This window comes from Ursus americanus, chromosome 12, assembly GCF_024610735.1.
Source record: "Ursus americanus isolate L20-20 chromosome 12, mUrsAme1.1.p, whole genome shotgun sequence".
In the NCBI taxonomy this organism is placed as follows: domain Eukaryota; kingdom Metazoa; phylum Chordata; class Mammalia; order Carnivora; family Ursidae; genus Ursus; species Ursus americanus.
This window is the reverse complement of record NC_142138.1, coordinates 67,681,238-67,693,788: the sequence shown is the minus strand read 5'-3', so window position 1 is coordinate 67,693,788 and position 12,551 is coordinate 67,681,238. Positions and strand designations below refer to the sequence as shown.

Genomic DNA, 12,551 nt, shown 5'->3' with positions numbered 1-12,551 from the left:
CACAGCCATGTCAATCTGGAGGAAAGGCCGCTTTGCTTGGCTGAAAGTGGGCACTGCGTCTTCACAGAGTGCCAGACTCACACTTCACATAAGAGAACAGGAAATATGGTTCGTGCAGCTGGGAGGGGAGAGAGAACTCACTGTGGACCAAGGCTGTGAACTCACTCATGGCCTTCTGTCACCCCATTTTCCTCTCCTGTAAGTGACCAGGACTGACTCCTGAGAGCACTGGGGAGCAGGTGAAGCATGCCTTTGGGCAAACCCCCTTCCCTTCTGCTGGCTCACCTCTGCTGATAGGCTCCACTTTTGTGTTCTCTTCGTCCCAGAAAATCTTCCAAGATCTAGATCGTTAATGAAATTTCAATGGAGGAATGGTAGGTACTTTGATAGGAGGTGAGGTGAGGGAAAGAGTTCTTCTCTTACAAGGCCAGATCTAAAGTGGCAAAAACGTGGTCTCTGTTTTAGCAGCCCCAACAGCAGTGAGTTGGAATGGATCCTAATAAAGGAAAAAGGGAATGGAGTCTGTAGTCAGATGATTTTGCTTTGAAACGATCCTTGCCTCCCTCCCTCCCTCCTTCTTTCCTTTCTTCCTCCCTTTCAGAGAGGAAGGACAGGGAAGTAGCCAAGAATCGGAAGCTCCTTGAAGCTCAGAGGAATGCTACATGCTTCCCAAGCCAGATTGCCTGCCCAGAGGTTGCCCGCTGACTTGAGTGGTCAAGGACTCATTCTGTTAAACCCACAAGTTGTGTTTAATAACCAGGCATGATCCAAGCTGTACAGAGCGGGCTGACTGTGCTCCCCAGGTGCTGTCAGCTTGTGACCTGCCCTGCCACACTACATTACTTACACAGGGAAATGGACAAAATGAGTGCAAAGAAGGGGAGATCATGAGCGTGAGCTGCTTTTGAAAAAGCTTCCTCAGGAGGAGAGAGATGAGTTGGCTGGAGGGCACGTGAAGTAAAGAATGGATTTCATTTTTTTAGACCGAGAGAGGTTTAGGTATGTTTACATACTCAAGGAGAGATCTCACTTCATTCCTAATTTTTGATTCTCTCCCCTGGGGAGAAAAAAGAAGAGGTTTCTCTGAAGATTAAAATTAAATGAAAATCAAATGCACGGTGGTGGCATTTATACCGCAAAGCCCTTTACACATGCTAATTATTATAACTATCATCATCTAGCATCTGTACAGATGAGTAAGCCCTGGTCACAGCTGATCTGTCTCGGGCTTTTTTACCCTATGTGACGCACTGTGAGGAGGAGGTGGGCTCTTGAGTCGGCAAGGCCATGACCTGCCAGGGACAGGCTAATAGTGGTGTGACCTGTATCTCACCATGCTTTGAACTTTGGGGAGACAGTGTGTGCCTCCACGAGTGTGTGTGTCTTACTAGATACAACAAGTTTCTTATTTTAAAATCCTCATTTAAAAAAATGGACACATTTCAGATCCGACATCTCTCTAAAAAGCTTTAATTTAGGGAAGACAGTTTTAGAAATTAAAAATACCCTTCTTGAGGGGCAAGAGATATACAAATAGGATTATAAACGTGGATTTCTGCTTAGACAAAGAAGCAGTTTCCTAAAAGTTACCTCATGTTAATTCACAGCTTTGTTAAGAAGGGTCAACACTTTATCTTTTCTGGCTATTTGCAGAATCGCATTATAATTGTGCTTTGATACAAATTTGGCAACAGCAGCATGATTCCTTTCCCAATTATCTACAGTGCTCGCATACGTTCACGGAGTAATTCCCATCAGCTCTACACAGCATGATACACATAGCGAATCAGTGAAGTTTTTATTCTTTTAATTATTTGCTTTGCAGTTTTGCTCTGAACCATCCCACCTCCATTCCTATAGCGTAAAGATACCCTGCAAATTCCATTCCCACATTTCCTCTCCCTTTTCCGCCCGGCTTTCCAACCTTAGGACGATTTATGTCTTCATTTCTGGGTGCATCTCTTTGCCTATTCCTTATCATCCCTCCCCCGTCCCTTATGCTGTCCTCCTCTTCCCCTGGCCCCTCTCTGTCTCCAGCTTTTATTACTAGCGACCCTGTAGGCCAGTCCCATTCCATGTTCCTTCATGCATTACACGAACTAATTTTTTGAGGGCACTGAACAGAACAATGTGGTGTCATTTTCCCAGAACAAGCAGCCACTTCTTAGAAATAGCTATACTGAGATAAAATGTATATTCTGTAAAGCTCACCCCTTTAAAGTACACCATTCAATGATTTTAGTATATAGTGTTTTGCACCCATCACCTTAATGTTAGAACATTTGCATTATCCCAAAAAGAAACCTGTACCAGTTAGCACTCACACACCGTTTCCACTCCCCCACCCCCCTTTTGTTCTCCCTAGTTCTAGGCAACCACTAATCTACTTTCTGTTTCTATGGATTTACCTGCACTAAACATTTTATATAGATGAGCTCACACGATAGGTGGTCTTTTGTGCCCGGCATCATTCACCTAGCAAAATGTTTCTGAAGCTCCACCATATTGTAGCCTGTTTCTGTACTTCGTGACTTTTTATTACCAAAGAGTATTGCACTGTATGGCTGTATCACATTTCGTTTATCCATTTGTTGGCTGCGGTACATTTGGGTAATTTCCTTTTTTTTTTTATTATGCGAATAAAGCTGCAATGAACATTCACGTACAAATTTTCATGTGGGCATATGTTTTCATTCTCTTCGGTAGATAGCCAGGATTGGAATTGCTAGGTCATATGGTAACTCTATTTTTAGCATTGAGAGGGACTGCCAAACCATTTTCCAAAGTGGCTACACCATTTTACTTTCCCATCACCAGTGTATGAGATTTCAATTTCTCCACATCCTCACCAAAAATTGTTATTGTCTGCCTTTTTTTATTTAGCCATTCTAGTGGGTGAAATTGCATTTCCCTAATGACTTTCTGTGTTATTAGCCATTTGTATGTTTTCTTTGGAAAAGAGTCTCTTGTAACTGCCCATTTTTAAGTTGAATTGTCTTTTTATTATTGAATTGTAAGAGTTTTAAATATTCTAGATACAAGTCCCTTATCAGATTTATGATTTGCAAATATTTTCTCTCATTCTCTGGGCTGTCCTTTCAGCTTTTCTCAAGGCATTCTCTGAACACAATAGCTTTTAATTTTGATGAAGTTCAACACATCAATCTTTTGTATTGGTGTTCTCTCTGAGAAATCATTGCCCAATCCAAGACCACAAAGACTTACTCTGAAGGTTTCTTTTAAAAGTCTGATAGTTTTGGGGCACCTGGGTGGCTCAGTCGGCTAAGCGTCTGCCTTGGGCTCAGGTCATGATCCCAGAGTCAGTGGGGAGTCTGCTTCTCCCTCTCCCTTTACGCCTCTCCCCTGTTCATGTGCTCGTGCTCTCTGTCAAAATAATTAATTAATTAATTAATTAAAAAAATAAAAGTCTTACAGTTTTAGCCCCTACATTTAGGTCTGTGATTCATTTTGAGTTAATTTTTGTGTATGATATTTACTAGAGGTCCAGCTTAGTTTGTTTGCATGTGTTTACTCAGTTGTTCCAGCACCATTTGTTGAAAAGGTTATTCTTTTCCTATTGAATTTTCTTGGCCTCGTTGTCAAAAATCAACAGACCATAATTGTTAGGGTTTACTTGTGGATTCTTAAATCATTCCATCGATCCCAATGTTTATCCTTATGCCAGTATCACACCGTCTTGATTACTGAAGTCTTTCAGCATGAGTCTACCAACTTTGTTCATTTCCAAGATCGTCTGGCTATTCTGAGTTTCTTGCATTTCTGTATGAAATTTAGGACCAGCAGAAATTGACAAACTGGTCTTGCAGTCCATAAGAATGCATCTGCCCCTAATACATAATGAAAACATTTTTTTCCATACTTAGAATGAAATTGGATAGGGAAGACTGAGCAAGTCCGCTCTGGAATGGTGGAAAGCAAGGGCATCCTTTGACAGGGGAGTCAAACGGATGGGGGAGGGGAATAAACCGAGTCAAAAAGTTTGTGAACTTCCCACCCTGGTGAGAGGAATGTTTGTTCAGGGGAGGCAGTTTGATCTAGCACCAGAGGCCAGTGTGGAAGATAATTGAAATTGTTAAGTCCATTGGTCTCCCCAGAAGGAAAAAAAAAGGGGGGGTCTCCAAGTCAGCAGTATTGTTAGTTTGTTGATTCTTACAGAAGATTCCATCTAACTGAGGGAAGCAGCTGGCCCTTTCTCAGGGCTGTAAGACCCTGAGGAAAAATGAAGAAAAAAAATGAAGAAATCCCTCCATGTCTTTGCTCACCTCTGTCCGTAGCGAGCACTAAACTTTGTCTATCTTTGTTACCCTTCCCTTTTATAAGTTCCTCAAAAGGAGAAGGAGGAGAGGGCGAAAAAGAAGAAAACCCTAGTGGGAGAGAGGGTGAGAGATGCTGGCGATAGGAGAGGAATTCCGGAGCATCTTAAATGAAGGATCTTTCAGGCCCTGCTGGCGGAGCCTACTAAGGAGGAGACAATATGGAACAAGAAGCATAACGATGGTCCCCTTCTCTGACTCAGTGATCCAGCTCCAGGAGTTCATCCTAAGGAAAGAAGACATGCAAAGAGTGTGAGTGGCAATGTGAATAGAAAGATGATCTGTGATAATGCCCGCTGGGACACCTAGATCCCACAATAGATGCTCTGCGACACCCGGGCACGTGAGACAGGAGGTGATCACCCTGGTCCCACTGTCAACATACACCCTGAGTTGCCTCGCTCCTCACTGCACCCTTCACTTCCCCAGGTCCCGGTCACACCTTCTGTCACCCGAATTATTGCAACGGCCTCTCAATGTGTCTTTCTGCTTCCGCCCCGCTCCCCATCCCCTGGTCTACTCTCAACGCCGTAGTCACAGGGATCATTTCAAAAATGAAAATGTGTCGATCCTCCACTCAAAAGCTTCCACGGCCGCCTTCTCATTCAGCAGAAAAGCTGGTGTTTTTCTTGGTCCCATGCCCTGGCTCATCTGGCCCCCATTACTCTCTGACTCCATCGGATAATCTTTCCTCTTGCGCACTCCACTCTGGCCCTAAGGGTTCCTAACTGTTTTTGAACACACCAGGCCTTCTCCTGCCTCAGTGACTTTGAACTTGCCCTTCCCTCTTCTCCCAGATACCCATTTGGCTTGTTCCCTCAGCACCTTCAGATCTGCTCAGATGTCACAGAGGAGACTTTCCTTCTCTGACCATCCCATTTAGAATTGCTAACCTTCCCCACCCCAGCTCACAACGTTTCCTATTCCCCAGCCTTGTTTTGTTCTCCCCCCCCACCACCACTGCCCCGCCTCACGCCCTCGCACTTGTCACCTAGACTGACTTACGGATTTGGGTTATCGACTGCGTCCGCCCATAGAAGCTGTGCTCTCCGGGAGCGGGGATCCGTGCACAATGCTCCCGGCTATAGCCTCAGCGTCTTGATCGTGCCTGGCGTGGAGAAGCTGTTTAATAAATATTTGTTGCATGAATGATTATGTCCACAAAGTAATACTTATGAAAACGAGGTTGTGATTTTGAAAGCGGGAAAGTATAAAACTATAAACTGTGACACGCGCAGTGACCACGGCAATGTGGTGTCAGGCCCTCTGGAGGCTGCAGCATTGGAGAGATTTGGATTCGAATCCTGACCCCACCGCTTCTGAGTCATGTGACCTTGGTCAAGTGCGCTTAACCTCTCGGTTTCACCCTCTGCAAAACAGGTATAATAATGCCTCCCTCATGGTGTTGTGAAAATTCCACCACGAAATAATCTCGCGAACACCTGCCACATAGTAGGTGCTCTGGGAACACTGAATCCCTTTCTTCTCCTGAGGAAGCACAGCTAGCCCGTGGATGAGAACTGAGCGGAAGCAAGCACAAGTGGAAATAGTTAAACAGAGTGCTTAAGCATATTTATAAACATTTTCTTTCTGTTTTCGTTTCCTCCCTGTGCCTGGGTCTATGTAAGGAGCGGTAGGTGGGAGCAAGTTTCCTCCAGTTAATCTCCGGGTTCTGGCTTCACCTCTGACACTCACAAGATATGTGACATTAAGTAAGTCCTAACCTCTCTGGGCCTGTTTCCTTATCTATAAGACGAGGCGGTTGAATTTAGTAACTTTTAGTCCTCTCGAGGCTTTAAATTCCATAGTTCAAATAGGCAGGCCATTCCACCTGGCTCTGCGCACTTCAGCCCAGCCTTGCTCAAACGTGAGGGCCAGATGTTTCTAATCTTTGGCATAAAAGACTCTATTTGGCTTTCAGAGGCCAAAAGAAACTGGAAAGTTTAGGAAAAAGGTCTGCGCAGATGAGATTTCCTTCTCTCCGACTCCTAAATGGCCGCGTTCATACTGTTCAAACTTGAGAAAACAAGAAAAGCAAAGCAGGCAAATATATACCTTTGGGTCTGAATCAGCTATGTGAAGCTTTAAGTCATGAAGGAAAGCGTACATGTGGTTTTTGTTTTTTTGTTTTGTTTTGTTTTGTTTTGTTTTTAAAACAACCACCAAAAAGGAGACGTCAGCAGTTCTCAATTTGTAACTGTAACCTTGTCCCCAAGAGGCTGTGAGCCAAGGGAGGGGGCTCGGCTGGAGACTCCCTGCTCTGGAAAGCTAGTGGTTTGGTTTTCTTCGGGTTGCCCCCCTGAGGCGGAGGAGAGGAGGATGTTTGGGTTTGCAGGCCGCTGGCCACTGTCAGCAAGTTTGCAGCCCTGGCCTCACTTCCCTGAAGCTAGGGTGGGGTGGGGGGGTCAGCTGCCCTGGCCTCCCTCCAGCGGCCGAACCACAGCGGATTCAAATACCCCATCAGCTGCAAGGCTCTGGCTTTACCCAGCTGAAAACGGATGATCTCATCTGGGAAGGGTCAGTTCAAAAATGACAGAACTGCCCAAAGTCAACAGAGGGAACAACCACAACAGAAACGTTCTCTGCAATATTTCCTTGTAATTACCGGCCCAGCCCACCAGAGCTCTGGCCAGAGTCGCCATCCACTGTCGCTGGGGCCCCCACGCGGCCTTTTCCGAGTGAGCCCCCACCGACCCAAGCAGCGCCTCCGGTGCTCCTGCCGCGCTAGGCCACTTGCTCCGACAGCAGGGAGAGTCCAGACTGCGGCGCGTTTAGCAAATAGTCAACAAGAAGACCCCGTAGAGCTCGTTTATTAGGATCCCTAAGAGATAAGGAACCTCAGCTCAAATGATGTGTCCAGATTCGCAGCGTGTAAGTGCGGGCAGAGCTGGTCTCCTTATTCTTCACCTGGCGCTCTTTCCAGACTCATACACCCAAAATAGCGAGGGTAACTTTAAAGTTCTCTTTCTCCACCTTTTCTTTCCAACCAGATCCTACTTTGTTGACCCTCAAGGCTGTGTAGAGAAGCATAGTTTGAATTTAGACTTGAGGACAATGACTACATCTTACACGATGTGTAAGGGTACCTTGTGCATACCTCAGGGTTCAGGTTACCTAGTTGTCCACCCCCGGGCAGCACTGGGAGGTCAGCAGGGAGCGCAGTGGGTAGAGTAGGGGCTTAGTTTCCACACCTGCAAAATGGGAACGATCATAGCATCTACTTCATCACGTTGTCATGAGGAGCTCATGAGATGATTCGTGTACTGCACAATGAAAAACCCAACACATGTTAGCAGTTGTTAATATCCTAGAGGGCATTTTTCAAAAAAGATTTCATTTATTTATTTGAGAGCAAGAGTGAGCATGGGTGGGGTGGGGGAGGGAGAGGGGGAGGGAGAAGCAGACTCCCCACTGAGCAGGGATCCCAAAGCAGGGCTTGATCCCAGGACCCGTGAGCTGAAGGCAGATGCTTAACAGACTGAGCCACTAAGGCACCCCTATCCTAGAAGGCATTTATTATTCCACTTTACGGATGAGAAAATTGAGGCTCAGAGAAGCTGAGGGACTGTAGTCATACCTTTGGTTAGCAAGAGAGCCAGGATTCAGTGTCCTGCCTCCACATCCATGGCACTTGCCACTCCGCTGTTGATTGTGTGGACAGTCAAAGGTAGTTCTGGGCCATGTGTCAGACGTGTCTGTCCCTAACATCATGGGATGGCATGTTTCCCAGCCTGAGGTGCTGGGAAATGGATGCTTCAGAGGGGACAGAGGCCCCCATTCGCAGCCTTTTTATCAAGCAGTCTTTGCACAAACACCAGCCAAGGAACTGAAGCCCGGATTGATGCATGGCCCAAGCTGGGCTCAGGATCTAGGTCAGGAGCCCTTGAATATTCTCAGTTTTCCTTTCTTTTTGCAATGCTTCCACAATCCTCTAAGAATACTCTGCTCACTCTGATGTGACAGGCCTCTTCACACTTTTTTATGGTATAGTATTTTGGGGTATCCATCTGATTCCCCTATTGGAACCATGCTCAAGGGGGTGCCAAAGGTGATATCTACTGAGGTGTGGGAAGACAATATGTGAACACTTGTTTTTATTATTCTTTAAGATACTAAGAAAATTAAGCTTTACCAATATTCAAAAACCAGTACAGTAGAGCTTATATTATTTATAATAAATATGCAGTTGTTGGGTATGTGATTTTTTTTTTTTTTGGCTTGAGTGGCATGATGAAAACAGTTTGGAGCAACTGTTCTAGAAAGTAAGCTTCTACAGAGCAAGAAATATATCTAGTTCTGATTTGTAGCTCACCCTTGTCCTCATTATCTAGCATTAAATGACCATTCCCCAAATAAATGATTGGCACCTACATGAACTTGTCTTTCTTTGTTTCTTCTCCTTTTGTCATCCATCTAATACTATGTCTTATTCAATATTTTCCCAAGACATCAGCAAGTAATAAAGCCAGGTTTGAGAAGTAATACAAATTGCCATGAGAAGATTGGAAAGTGCAAAACTGGTAGTCCCAGAAAAGAGTTAATGGAATATTACTCAGCCATAAAAAAGAATGCAATCTTGCCATTTGCAACAGAATGGATGGAGCTAGAGAGGATAATGCTAAATGAAATAAGTCAGTCAGAGAATGACCAATACCGTATGATTTCATTCATATGTGGAATTTAAGAAACAAAACAAATGAACAAAGGGGAAAAAATAGAGACCAACTGAAAACAGACTCTCTTAACTATAGAGAACAATCGATGGTTAGCAGAGGGAGGTGGGGGGATGGGTGAACTAGGTGAAGGGAATTAAGAGCACACTTATCACAATGAGTACTGATATAGTGAACTGTTGAATCACTATATTGCCCCTAAAACTAAAATAACACTGTATGTTAACTCTACCGGAATTAAAATTAAAGAAGAATTAAAGGAGGTTAGAAAGGCGTGCAGAAGGCAAGAGTAAAACTTCACGGCAGAGCTCATAGGCAGCAAGTCAAGCATGGAGCACCAGCCCTGCTGTCTGAGAAATCGAGTGTGATCTGAACATCTGAGTGTTTACAAAGAGAACACTGCCCTCCCTCTTCCTCTTAAAGTTGCAGAAAGCAACACAATGCGATGAGCAGGGGTCTTAGAGAAGTACCAGCCACTGCCCTCCCTCTTCCTCTTAAAGTTGCAGAAAGCAACACAATGCGATGAGCACGGGTCTTAGAGAAGTACCAGCTCTATTACTCTCCTGGCTTGGTGATCTTGGGTGAAGCCTCTAACCACCTGCTTTCCCCCCACCCCCAGAACTATTTCAGTTCTTGATCCACAAATGAGGTTGGACTAGATGACTTTGGAGTTCCCGTCATGCTTTGAAGCAGCCCCGAATATAGACGATGTTGGTAGGTTTCTGTGCTGCAGGTTCAAGCAGCGGGGATGGGCATCTGGACTCGGGGTGTCCCGTCCCAGCAGCGTTACCCTTCACGCCCTTGTTCTGCAGCATAACTCGAGAAGGCGTTTCTGGCTTGCTGCTAAACCTGGGGTCTCCAGTCCTCCTGCAGCACCTGTGAACCACCCGATATCCCTTCATAAATGCATCTTCTGCTTAAATTAATTGGAGTTTGTTTTTGTGGCTTGCAACCCAAACCCCTGACCAGTACGTCCATTGTTTTTCTAAAACATACACTTGATTGAAAAAGAGCAAGTAAAAAACAATATTTAAGACAGAAACAACAACATCTCCTTCCCTTTCTTGGCCTTTTACTGTGCCACTTTCCTTCTTGAGAGGTAGTCAAAGTAGCTAGTTTCTTATATATTCCTCCAGAGATAGTCTCTGTGTATGTAAACCTGTCAATGTCTGTAAGAAAAAATACTTTATGGGGCGCCTGGGTGGCTCAGTCAGTGAAGTGTCTGCCTTCGGCTCAGGTCATTATCCCAGGGTCCTGAGATCGAGCCCCGCAATGGGCTCCCTGCTTCCAGGGAGCCTGCTTCTCCCTTTCTTTTCCTCTCATGCTCTCCCTGGCTATCTCTCTCTCTCTCAAATAAAGAAGTAAAATCTTAAAATAAAATACTTTCTAAAAACCACCATGCAGACCAGTGGGGTCATTCTATGCACACAGTTCGTTATTCTGCTTTTAAACTTAATCTATGTTGGAGACTATTCCATAAATATAAAGGAGTCTCGTTCTTTTGAATGGCTGCTTAGTATTTCACTGAATGAAGATTCCATAATCTATGTAGCCAGTCTTCTGTGAACATTTGCATTGCTTAGGGTTTTTATGACTACCAATAAGGCTGTAATGAATATCCTTGTAAATATGCCTTTGATATGTCTTAATGCCCAGTGCAAGCATACACATAAGACAAATTTCTGGTAGTGAAGTTGCTGGGCCAGAGGGTATAACTTTGAAACTTTGGACAGATAGTATCCAACTGTACTACAAAGAGGCTGCACCAACTTTTAATCCTACTAAAAATGTCTTAGTCTCCCTGTTTTCCATATCCTTACTTCATCAGTGTGTATTATAAGATTTTTATAATGTTGTCATTCTGGTAGGTGAAAAATGGTTTCTCGTTTTAAGATTTTATTTATTTATTTGCCAGAGAGAGAGTGAGAGAGCACAAGCAGGGGGAGCAGCAGAGGGAGAGAGAGAAGCAGGATCCCCACTGAGCAGGGAGCCCAATGCGGGGCTCCATCCCAGGACCCTGGGATTGTGACCTGAGCTGAAGGCAGATGCTTAACCGACTGAGCCACCCAGGCGCTCCTGGTTTCTCATTTAATTTTTTTTTTAAGATTGTATTTATTTATTTGAGAGAGAGAGCACACAAGCAGGGGGAGAAGTAGATAGAAAGGGAGAAGCAGACTTTCCCCCTGAGAAGGGAGCCTGATGCAGGGTTTGATCCTAGCACCCTGGGATCATGATCTGAGCCGAAGGCAGACGCTTAACTGACTGAGCCACACAGGCACACCTGGTTTCTTATTTTAATGTTGATTCATTAAACCATGAGTGGGGTAGAGCATTTTCATATACTTAAAAGGTACTTGTAGGGGCGCCTGGGTGGCTCAGTTGTTAAGCGTCTGCCTTTGGCTCAGGTCATGATCCCAGCATCCTGGGACTGAGCCCCGCATCAGGCTCCCTGCTCTGCTGGGAGCCTGCTTCTTCCTCTCCCACTCCCCCTGCTTGTGTTCCCTCTCTTGCTGGCTGTCCCTCTGTCAAATAAATAAATAAAATCTTAAAAAAAAAAGGTACTTGTAAATACCTGTGTATTCTATAGATTTCCTTTGTCTATTGTTCTCAATTGGATTTCAATCTGTTCTTAATTCTTTTGTAAGAACTCCAGATTTTAAGAAACTGTACCTTTTTCATATTTGTTGAAAAGATTTTTTCCCAATTTGTTTTTGGTTTTCTGACATTATTTCATGATTTTGTTTTGGGCCTTGCAGAAATTTTTAATTTTCACAGAGTCAAATTTGTCCATATTTTTGCTTGTAGCTTCTGAACGTGCTTAGAATGGCTAAGCTTTGCATGGTCTCAACCCCGAGAATGCTGATTTAGAAGAATAACACTTGAGACTTCCAGGTAAAGAGAACAGATTAGACACACACATTGTGCTCCACTCCCTCCTAGAACGTAACCCAAAGTTAAGTAATATATTCACATGGTTCTAAAACCAAAAAAATGTAAAAAGGCTCAGAGGAAAAAAGTTTCCCTCATCTACATCTCCCATTGGCCTGGGTCCCACTGTCTTCCTGTCCATTGTAAGCTTTTCACTAGTTTGTTACGTGTGTCTCTGGGATTTTTCTTTTCTTTTTTCTTCTTTTTTCTTTTCTTCTTTCTTTTTCTTTCTTTCTTTCTTTCTTTCTTTCTTTCTTTCTTTCTTTCTTTCTTTCTTTCTTTCTTTCTTTCTTCTTTCACAGAAAGCGAGAGAGAGAGAGAGCATAAGTAGGGGGAGCATCAGAGGAAGAGGGAGAAGCAGGCTTCTCACTGAGCAGGGAGCCCCATGTGGGCCCAATCCCAGGACCCCAGGACCCCGGGATCATGACCTGAGCAGAAGGCAGATGCATAACCGACTGAGCCACCCAGGTGCCCCAGTCTCCAGAATTACTTCATGCATACATAAGCAAACAAGAATTTAAGTAAATGGATTTTTTTTTAAGGCTAAACCTGCAAGGACAAAGAGAATATGAAAAGGGTAACCGCAGGATAATTTTAAAACCTGGAACGTAGATGA

The 12,551-nt window shown here is 44.3% G+C and overlaps 1 protein-coding gene across 1 annotated transcript in view; it reads right to left on the bottom strand.

The window, feature by feature from the left end:
• Positions 1-12,220, bottom strand: part of LOC123802716 (uncharacterized) — a 389,246-nt gene extending 377,026 nt beyond the window's left edge. The window contains exon 1 of the transcript XR_015726421.1: positions 11,678-12,220. The gene's annotated coding sequence lies outside the window, so the exon portion shown is untranslated. The remainder of the gene's footprint in view (positions 1-11,677) is intronic.
• Between the last annotated feature and the right edge of the window lie 331 nt (positions 12,221-12,551).